Source organism: Neophocaena asiaeorientalis, unplaced genomic scaffold (genome assembly GCF_003031525.2).
Source record: "Neophocaena asiaeorientalis asiaeorientalis breed wild unplaced genomic scaffold, Neophocaena_asiaeorientalis_V1.1 scaffold517, whole genome shotgun sequence".
In the NCBI taxonomy this organism is placed as follows: Eukaryota; Metazoa; Chordata; class Mammalia; order Artiodactyla; family Phocoenidae; genus Neophocaena; species Neophocaena asiaeorientalis.
In genome coordinates this window covers 1,766,748-1,777,339 of record NW_020172724.1, presented here as the reverse complement: position 1 = coordinate 1,777,339, position 10,592 = coordinate 1,766,748, and the positions used below count along the sequence as shown (strand labels likewise).

At 52.8% G+C, this 10,592-nt stretch overlaps 1 long non-coding RNA gene across 1 annotated transcript; it reads left to right on the top strand.

Moving 5' to 3' along the window:
- The first annotated feature begins 456 nt into the window (after nucleotides 1–456).
- Nucleotides 457–9,476, top strand: LOC112396481 (uncharacterized). The gene is made up of 3 exons (XR_003002575.1): nucleotides 457–7,148; nucleotides 7,842–8,745; nucleotides 8,966–9,476. It is a non-coding gene; the product is annotated as an uncharacterized LOC112396481 (long non-coding RNA).
- Nucleotides 9,477–10,592: the final 1,116 nt, after the last annotated feature.

Sequence of the window (10,592 nt, the reverse complement as noted above, 5' to 3'; positions counted from 1 at the left end):
CAGCGGTTCTTCTGCTCTTTCTACCAGCATCACGGGGGCACTGGGGTTATGCTCACAGAAAGAGGAAATACAGGAGGGAAAGAGGGCAGGAAGGAAGGAGTAAATTCCTCACCAGGGTGATAGAGCCCCACAAAGCAGACTGGGCCCTGAGAGAGGCGTCAGGGAAGCTGAGCTCTAGTTCTTATTCCAGCAAATACATTTCTATTCAACAGCTTTCTTGAGCAGAGCCTCTATCCCCGCTGTGTGGTGGGCACCTAGGGGAGCCATTCTAGTTCTCTGGCAGTGAAAGTCATGCACGGGGGACGGACAATAACAATGACACGGTTACAGGTTGTAATGGAGGTGTGGACAGGGTAGCGGGGGGTGCGCAGGAGGGGGTGCTGGGTGGGCTGGTCAAGGAGGTCAGCCTTGAAGGATGAACATACCAGGTTGTCCAGGAGACGGTGGAAAGGCTTCTGAGGCTGCAGGGTGCTTGGAAAAGGGCAAGCAATTCCATGTTTGGGGAGCAGAGGGTACGTAAAGGAAGTGGCAATAGTTGGGGCTGGTGAGGCAGGCTGAGGGGCCAGACTGCGGGGGGGTGAGGTTCACTCTGCTGGAACAAGGAGCCATTGAAGGGCTGAAGAGTAGAGCGTCCGGTCTGGGTGTCCATTTCAGGAAAGGTGCTTTGGACTGGATGGCAGAACGGCTATAACGCAGAGACCAACCAGGGGATCCCTGGAGTGGTTCAGGGGCAAGAGGGAGATGGCCTAGAGCAGAGTCGTGGCAATGGGTGGAGAAGAAGAGGAAAGAGAGATAGTCATGCTCATTGCTGATGGGACTTGGGGACCACTGGGATGAGGTGGGAAGTGGGATCTATGGATGTTCTGGTCTCTTAGATTGTAAGTTAAAATTTGGATTCTAATGCTATGGCAGAGAAACTCAAATCAGTGTCTGAAAGAAGATAAAAGACCGGGTAGGCAGTCCCAGACTGCTATGGTGATTCCACAATAGTCAGAGACCCAGACTCCTTCTGTCTTGTTTCTCTGCCATCTTTAATACCCAGCCTTGATCACGTGGCCCAGAATGGCTGCTCCAACTCCCTCTGACACATCTGCATTCCAACCGGTGGGATAAGGGAAAGGAGGAAGGGGGTGCACCCGTTCTTTTCAAAGATATGACTTAGAAATCTGATAACATGCCATTGGCCAAACTTAGAGGCAAGACCATACAATTGTATGGGACGCTGGGAATTTTAGACTTCCATGTGCCCATCTAAAACTTCTTCCACTGTGGAGGAAGGAGAGAAGGGATCTATGGAAGAAAAACTAGTGATGCTGTGCAAGCCCACTGGCTTGTCTTAGTTTGATATTTCTTATTGGAAAAATACATTCTGTGAATTGTCATACTTATTTTTAACCAAATAAAATTTAAATATGATCAAGTCTCTGCCAGCAGCACGCTGTTTTCCTGGGAAAGTGAGGTCGCCCTATTTGGCCTTCGTTCTCCCAACCGTTGAAGGAGACATTGGAAAATATTCTTAACATGGACCCCATGGAGCTAGCCAAGGGGGGCTTCGGGGGTCTGTGAATACCATGTAATTATATGCTCAATTTGGGGGTGTACATTTTTCTCGGGAGAGTGACTATGGCATTCAAGGTTTATGAGAGGTATTTTTGACCCTAAAAAGTTGAGAAACAGAGTGAAAGAATTACTCATGGCCCTCCATACCCATATTGTATGATTCCTTTCTACCCACCTTATGGCATACGCTTGGAAAGGAGTCTGGGGGGAAGAAAAGGCAATTGAAGGACACTGGGGAGGTTGGAGCGCGTGGCTCCAGCCTCGTCCTGACAGTGACCGCATGGCGCGCGTGTGGTCCGCCGTCCAGGGGTCTTTCTCTCTAGTCCCTGCCCTGGCTGAATTGGGACTTGGCTGGGTGTACACCTGGCACACTCTGCCTAACGTCTCCCAAGCAGTTCCCAAAGCTCCCAGCCAGGAGCCAGTTAGGATTTCAGAGGCACAAGTGAGCCGCTGTGCTTGGCCTGCCAGGTGAAAAGAACAGAGCCCGTATTAACGAGACGCTCCTCTCTTAGTATCGGCTTTCGCTTTGCAGGCGATGTCTCAGACCGGGAGCAAACCTGTCTCTCTGTCCGGAGCCAGGGATTTGATATTGTCCTGAATAGAGGTTTTCATCCCCTAGCTAGTCGTCTGCCCTCCGTGGCGCCTGCCGCCGGTGCCAGGCTTGGCACGTGAGCCCCCAGCTGTAGGAGGAGTGGGTGAACGGGGCAGAACTGGGCTCAGCGGCTCCCCAATCCACCCAGATGTGGTGGAGGAGAAAGAGGCATCCTGCACTGGGAGAAGCAGCAAGGAAACAAGCGGAGATCTGGCTGCACACGGAGCAATCACTTGGCAGGATGGGTCCTGATGTACGGGTGGTGTGTACCACGTGGGAATTTCTCCACAGCCCACGGATGAGCCAGACTCATCAGTGCGTCACCATCCACAGTCAGGAAGGTACAGAATGAAGCTAGAAACAAGGATTTTATCAAAGGGGAATGGGCAAAGAGAAAAGCATTGTGGCACCAAAAAAACTTAGAGCAGGGGTGAGCATCTCCAAACAGAGGACGGGGAAGGAGAGGAGTGAAGGGTGGCTGAGGGACCACCCCTGGACACTCTTGGGAGATGGGTCAGGAAGAAAGCAATGTGAGGGGAGGAGGAGGCACGGGCTGCCATGGAGGCCCCAGCTCGGGGTTCTGGCAGCTGAAAGATGGCACCACCACCCCAGCAGAGCTAGGCTAGCAAGAGAGGTCAGGGCTGGGTGGCAGGGTGTGGCCCTGCAGTGGCCAGGGAGCTGGAGACAAGTCTAACATCCTGACAGCTGGCCTGCCTAATTCTTACATCTGCAGGCCCTCCAGCTCTTCCCCCTGCCCTGATCTCTCACTCAGCGCAGGCTGGGGACTTGGCCCTGGCAGCCTTTGACTGCAGGTGTGGAACGGAGGAGGGCGGCCAAAGAATAACAAACGGGAAGAAGGGAAGCACTATGCTTTCAAAGAGCTGCACACACAGGCTGGAGTCCTGGCTGCAAAACACTCAGTTGTCCGTCCTCTGGTTGAAGCCTGTGCGTTAGGGCAAGTCCTTATAAACACCACTGAACTGAGGACAGCTCAACGGCACCGCCACTTACCACGCGTCCACGCAGGGCTAGGTCCTGGGATGGGTGTGGCCACGACAGAGACAAATAAACCCCTTTCCTTGCCCTGAGAAAGCTCACATTCTGGTCGGGGTGGAACCCATAAGCTCTACTAAGAGCTTCCTGAAAGTCAACCTAGGGGTCTGACATGCTTCTCTCGAATTCCAGCCTCATAGCATGCTGTGTGGGAGGCCGAATCCGCCACTGGAGCACACAGAGGTGCAGAGACGCTAGGCAACCTGCTTAGGACCACACAGCTGGGTCATGGGGGAGGGAATTTTAAACGCAAGTCCATGTGACGCTACTTCCTGCCTGTTTCCACCGGGGCAGACCCACACTCAGCTCTTTGGTTGGAGTGGTATGGAAGGCCATTGCGGCTGGCTTGAAGCCCGAGGCTGGAGCTGCTCACAGGCCCTTCCACTGGATGTTGGCCAAGGCACAGTAACTCCTGATTGGGTAGATAGATAATCGAAGAGATGAAAGGGCCTCCAGTTAATAACCACCCACAGTGGACAAGGCTCCAGGCTCTGGAGGAGCTTGGAGGGAATGGGTCAGGCCCTGCCCTCCAGGAGCTCACAGACCAGTAGGAAGTAGATGCAAATGTGTTAAGACCCACTCCACGGTCACCGGCCCAGACAAATCTCTGTCCCTTCTGGGCAGAGTGACCTGAGGTGAGAGGGCATCTCAGAACCTCAATTTCTTTCTCTGTATAACACAGGTAGTTGTACCTAATTTATCGCATTGCTGTGGAGATTACATAAAATAATGTGTGCTAAGCACAAGGCCTGACACAAAGTAGGAGCTCCAGAATGTCTGGCTCCAAGAGCTTCCACGGGGTACTCACAGCCAACGGGGGCCGAGCATTCCCCGCCCCACACAGGCCCAGCGGGGAATCCCTGCTCCCTTCTGGAGAGGGCAGCCTAGAGAGCTTCCACCACCATCCGAGGACCAGGGAGGACGCAGAGGGCAACCGAGAGAGGTCCGGGGGCCTGGGTTAGCACCTGCCACCTAGAGATGTGGGCGAGGCTACTTGCCCCTCCGGGGAACAGCAGAGTCCTACGCCCCTGGCCTAGCAGAGGGTGCTAGTTTTGCCTATGGGGCAGCCAAGCCTGGACTGGTGAGGTAAGAGTTGGTGGGCATACGCCTCAGTCCCTCGGCCTCACAGACGGCCCCCGGGGGAATGAGCTAGATAACTCTTCATTAATACGTGCTTAATTTGCTTGTCTGTATTTACTCTCTTGTTCCCTGTGTTCCCACTGTGCTCCTAGGTTGGGGTCACTTCCCAGATAAACTACTTGCACCCAAATCCTAGTCTTAGGGACTGCTCCTGGCAGCCCAGCTACAGAGAAATGTGTGGCTGGGTCACTCCGTGGCTGGGGGCTGGGAGGGCCCTGTGGCTGGGAGATGCTGTCTCCATGGCCTCCTGGCTCCAGTGTCGCCTGGCTTTTCCTCAACGTGGCTGCCTCACCCCCATGCCAAGGTGTGGGAGAAGTCAGGACCTTCTGCTGGCCGTCTGGATCATACAGTGACCTTCAGCTCCCAGGACATTAAGCATCTTCCTCCACAGGAGGACCAGGTAGGTGGGGAAAAATGAAACTGCTTTAGGCTAGCTTCAGGAGGGGCGGGAGGGGGTTCTCCCACGCCTCCTGTGAAATGGGTGTGCCGGCTTTGTATTTAGAGAGAACGCCGTCGAGGGACCGGGGAAAAGCAGCTGAGTCATCAGTTCCTAATGACACTAGCAGGCAGCATCTGTGAGCCCTCTGGGGCTTCGTTTCAGGAGGAGGGGGTGATTTCCTTGCTGGTGCTCCAATATCAGAGTCCACATCTCCACCTCCCTGAAGTGTGTCATGCTCTGGCTTTTCACAGGAAAACTGCCTAATGCCATGGCAAAAGCAAGGTAATAAAATATTCATCTGCTGAGGCCAGAGGACGGAACTGATCGTTTCTTCCAGGAGAAGCAGAGTCCTAAATTAAAGACATGCACAGAGCCAGACAAACGCACATGCCCGACCAGCAGACGTTCCCAGGCACGTGTCAGAACAACACAGCCTCGCATATATAAGAAAGCATATGCCTAAATACTCACACGTGGGCACATGGGCCCCGGTCACACACCTATGCAGCACACAAAACTGTTGAGGACACATGGATGCCATGTGTGAACGCATGCATGAACACTGCATGTACCCGTGAACTCCCACCCTGTATGCTCACCCACCACATGTCTACTCCCCCAACGTGGCAATGAAAAATGATGTCTTAGCTGGTGTATTGGGGGCAGAAGAGCCCATCACCGGGCCCTGACTTTGGAACAATAGTAGCCTGTCTGGCTATCCTGGGGAAACTGGGCTTTGTCAGGCAGAAAGCAAATACTGTGCAGGGGGAAGTGTGACTCAGAGGTGAGTTACACAACTCCATTCTGCCTGTGTGCTCTGCCCAGGAGGGGGAGGAGGAGGAAGGCTTGCAAATGTGAACTCTGAAAGGGCTGCTACACTTCTGGAAGCTTCCACATGTCATGTCACTTGTCCAGGCTAGTGGAGGCAGAGGCTCCCTGAGGGCAGAGTGAGTAGCTACTACACTGTCACGACCTCAGAGCCAGACCCTCCGCACTGACCCCCTCCTGCTCATCCGGCCTGCTTCCCAGGGCTCCAGCATGCCTCCAAAGAGAGAACGTTAGCCCCTTGGCTCATGAGGTAGGCGCGTATGTTGACCTGGGTCTGCAAAGGTGATTCTGCCTTCTGATTGTTCTAGAAGCTCTGATGGAGCAGCTCCTGATGAAAGATTCCAGACCTAAGAGTTTTGAAATGACCCCAGTTCACAGACCTCGTGACAGAACGGCAATGTCCCAGTTCCTTTGGATGCTGTGTTTTTCCTTATATCCATTCTGCAAAGATCCACTGAACTTCTACCAGGACCTAGGGCCTGGGGTGACAGAGCTGGCTGCCCTAAGGATCTCATAGGCTATGAGGCAAGCAGACAAAGGCCGAGGGATTATTGCTATTTGCTTTTGGAGGAGGGGACTCTACTGACTCTAGAAGATTTACAAGTTGTCCAGATTAAGAAGTAGATATGTGTTTGAGTGGGTGGGAGGTGGGCAGGGCAAGGGGTGGAGGATGGAGAGGAAGCAGATTTAAATTCTGAGCAGAAAAGCAGCATTCAAAAAAAAAAAAACCAGCTTTCTACAAAGGCAGTATTAGGCCAGGGGCTGGCAAACCACAGCTTATAGGCCAATTCCAGCTTACTTCCTGTTTTTGTTAATAAAGTTTTATTGGCACACAGCCACAGTCATTCATTTATGTATTATCACTGGCTGCTTTTGAGCAACAATGGCAGAGTTGACTAGTCACAGCACGGCCCTCAAAGCCTAAAATATTTACCATCTGAGCCCTTATGGAAAAAAATTTGCCAGCTTCTCTTCTAGATCTATCCTTTAATTCTGGAACCCATAAGTCTAGAATCCAGCATGGTTTTCTAGAGCTCCCTGTGAGAGTAACATTTGTGTAGGGATTTAGACGTTTACAGTGAGCTTTTGCATCCATTATCCCATTTAATCCTTCAACAAGCCTGTGTGAGGTTAATGGTAATTTTATCCCAGTTTTGCAGATGAAAAAACTAAGACAAAGGGAAATAAAGAGACTTGCTGAAGACCACATGGCTGGGAGATAGCCGAGTCCAGGGCAGCCTGATTCTAACATTCCATGGTCTTTCCACCACATTAACCTACAGATGTTTCTCTGTCACACATTCCACCACTGAGCTGTCCTCCCTGACAAGCCATTTCCCTCCTCCTTCCTAATATCTCTGCTGCCACCAAGGAAGGCTTTTGTCCATTGTGCTGCCTTAGTGGGAGAGAGGGTTCGGAGGAGAATCGAATTTCCTTTCTGCATCTGTTTGCGGAGCCTGGTGCACCCTGGGATACTAACGAACAGTGACAGATGAACTTCAGTTGGCTGGCGCGGGTGAAGAGCCACTGGACCAGGTAATTCCAATCCACCTCCTCAGAACTCAATCCAGGAGGGATCCCGGGGTGGAGTGTGGCCCCTGCTCCTGGGGCTGAGAGGGTGCTGAGAAAAGGCTGTGAGACCCCGGCTGGGTCCCTCCAGGAGGAGTGGGCACCCTGATAGACCCCCCTCAGAGCACAGGGCTGCAGCACTGTTTTTCAATTTATTTTCACAGGAGCTGCTCTTAGTAGAATTACATTCCATTTATTAGATACAAGGACCTAAGATGTGGCTGTATTGTATCAGGTGAATTCGGAAGGTCCACCCCTGCCACACACACACCACACACACACCACACACTCTCTCTCTTTCTCTCTCTCTCTCTCTCTCTCTCTCTCTCTCTCACACACACACACACACACACACACACACACACACACACACACACACCACATTTCCTGCAGCTCCGCGCTGCTGCTGACTGGGGCTCTGCATGCTGTGGGTAACACATTTAGCTCGATAAAATATAATATACGACGGGATCATATTTAACAAGGAAAACAGGGCCCGAATGGACAGAGGAGCAGTGTGGCTGGGTTACCATGGAAACCCTGGGTTCAGAATTTCCTGACTCCTAGGAGATTACATTTTCAACCTTAATGCTATATTAACATAAGCTTTGGCACTTAATGTCTCTGTTTCTCCCCCGCCCCCCTCCCCCTTGCTTACAGGCAAAAGAAAGCATCATCATAGATGAGCCGGGGAGGAGGAGAGAGGCTTCACTTCATGAAAGCCTGAACAGCATCCAGCAGAAACCCGCTGCAGCACCCTGACGATGTGCTCTGCAGTTTTCAGAGTGTGTTGCATCCATTATCTCCCGTGACCTGCAGACAGGCTCGAGAAGCAGGCTGATGTGAGGTCACCAAGCCCCGCGCGTGCGGCCCCTCAAATGCCTCTCGCGTCCTTTCCTTCTTCTCCGTTGCTCCGCCACTGCCCTTTGTATATCTCTTGGGGATATTGCAATAGCCTCTCATGGTCTCGTGCTCCCAGCCCCTGCCCTCTCGTCCGCTCTTGCTGTCTGAGTGATCTTTTTGTACCGCAAATTTTTTCATCCTGCGGTTGGTGTCATAGCCTCCAACAGCCCCACAAGCTATAGACTAAAGTCTCAACTCCTGTGCATTCAAGGACTGCTACCTCTCTCTACAAGCCCCTTTCCTTGGAGTTTCCACCATAGCCCCACCGTCCAGTCTTTGGAGGTGATGCTGTGATTTCTGAACACACCAAGTTCTTCCAGGGGCCGTGCCTCTGCTTGGGTCATGAGCTCAGGCTGGACCTCTGGCCTCTCTCATCCTGCTGACCAGCTCTTATGCTTCTTTAACATCAGCTCAGCGTCACTCACTTCAGGGGTCCCCTGCCCACCTGGCTGCCAATGTTACCAGAGGGCTTATACCGAAGACTGTTGTATTTCTCACCACCTGATGGTCCCCTGGGTCCTTCCCGCACCAGCCTCCTCCACCACGCTGGGAGCTCGTCAGGCCTACGAGTCATGCCCCCTCACTGCCTTATGCCCTCCACCCAGCGTGGTTCTGGCACCCTGTAGGGACTCAACTGGCACTGGAGAAATCGAGTTTACAGGTGAGAACGCTGAGCCTCAGAGTGGTCAGATGGGTCGAATGCCACTTGTCTGGGAAGCAGCCCAGTTGGTGTCCCTCTCCTGTCATTACCCCTCCCTGCCCCTCTGCCTGCTCTGGCATCTCCGCACCATCTACAGAGCACTAACCACCTCTGTTTCTAGGGCTACACCTGTCTTTCCTCTGCAAAACCCTCACTTCCTTCCTCATGTTTTCTCCACCAGCTGCCCAAGCGCCTTGGACCAGCAGGGCCATTGGAAAGCCGAGGCCTGGAAGAATGAGGCCCACAGATCACCGGAGACACTTTGATTCATGGAAGAACCCGTGACTCTTCCTTCCCAGGAGATTCACCATTCTTCCAAAAAATGAGGTTCTCAAAGGTTTCAAGTTTTACAGTAAGGATCCAGGGAGCCATAGTGAAGACCAGAATCTGTATTCCCACAAGCTGGGACATTACTTGGAATAAGGATCTTGGCAGACGTAATTATTGTAAGAATCTTGAGACGAGCTTATCCTGGAGGAGGGTGGACCCTCAATCCAATGGCAGGTGTCCTTACCAGAGACAGAAAGGAGAAGACGTACAGACACATGAGAGAAGGCCTCGTGAAGATTCCCGTGAAGACAAAGACAGAGGTTGGAGTGAGGGTCCATAAGCCAAAGGATGCCAGGGATTGCTGACGATCACAGAAGCTAGGAGAGGGACCTAGAATGGATTTTCTCTCAGAGCTTCCAGAAGGAACCAAATCCTGCTGACACTTCTGGCCTCTAGAACTGTCAGAGAATAAAGTTCTCTTACTTCAAGCCACCCGACTGTTGTCATTTGTTACCTAGGCAGCCCTAGGAAGTGAATACAACTGTACAGTGTAAGAATACAGGGGAAGCCCACCAAGGCCGTAAGGGACCAACAGGTCAGGGGGCCCTTGGTCCTTACCGTCATGTGTGGGTTCCCCACTCTCCTTCTCACCCTGGCAGCTCTCAGCCCCTCGGTCTCTCTGCTCTGACTTCCAGCTGCCACCAGCCCACCAATTCCCCCTCCTCTGTGTACCTCCGTCTCAGGCCCACACGCGGGGGCTTTGCTTTGCTGGAGGCTCTCTGCAGCCTGAGCTGCGTCCGTCTGCTTGTTGGTCTTTCCATGTTTTACATATACCGACCAGCCAACTCTCTCACTACATTCAAAGTATCCAAGAGAGGTGATCTGGTGGTTTAGCTCACCACGTGATCTCCAAAGGGCAAAGCTTTCACCCCAGGCCACCTCACAGGCAGCGGCCCTCCGCCCTGCTCCTTCAGCTGCGGCTAGGGAGGCCGGCCATGTGTTCCCATCTGCGTAGCGAGGCTCCAGGAGGGCAGGACAGATGACTGGAGATAGGTTGGTGGCACCTTCACTGCTGAGACTGAACTTCCTATAGCACTGAATAATATGCAATAGGGAAAGGAAAGGGAAGAGGCACTTTTTTCAGATGTAAGAAGGAAAGTGTCATCAACAGAAGCTTTTGAAAAGTCAACACTGCAACCCGCTTGCCTCCCTCACTGGAGGATGCACTGCTCAGAAGAGTTCAGTGCTCTGGGTCGGTGTGACAGCAGCTGGTGATGGAAGGGGTGGGCAGGGAGAGGCTGGGCACGAGGAGAGGGCTGCCGGGGCCCTGGCCCAGCTGGGGGTCAGCCTGTATGTCCTGGGTGTTTGCAGAGGGTCTGCGACGATGGCTCTAGTGCGTTGGGCTGTTTTACTATAATCCTACTCCCTGAATGCTTCCTGTGTGCAGCCCTGTGGTGAAGACACAGTCCAGAAGTCCTCTCATTCTCTCTCCCTCAGGCCCCAGGAGTAGGCGTCGGGGTTGAGTTGTACAGCTCAGA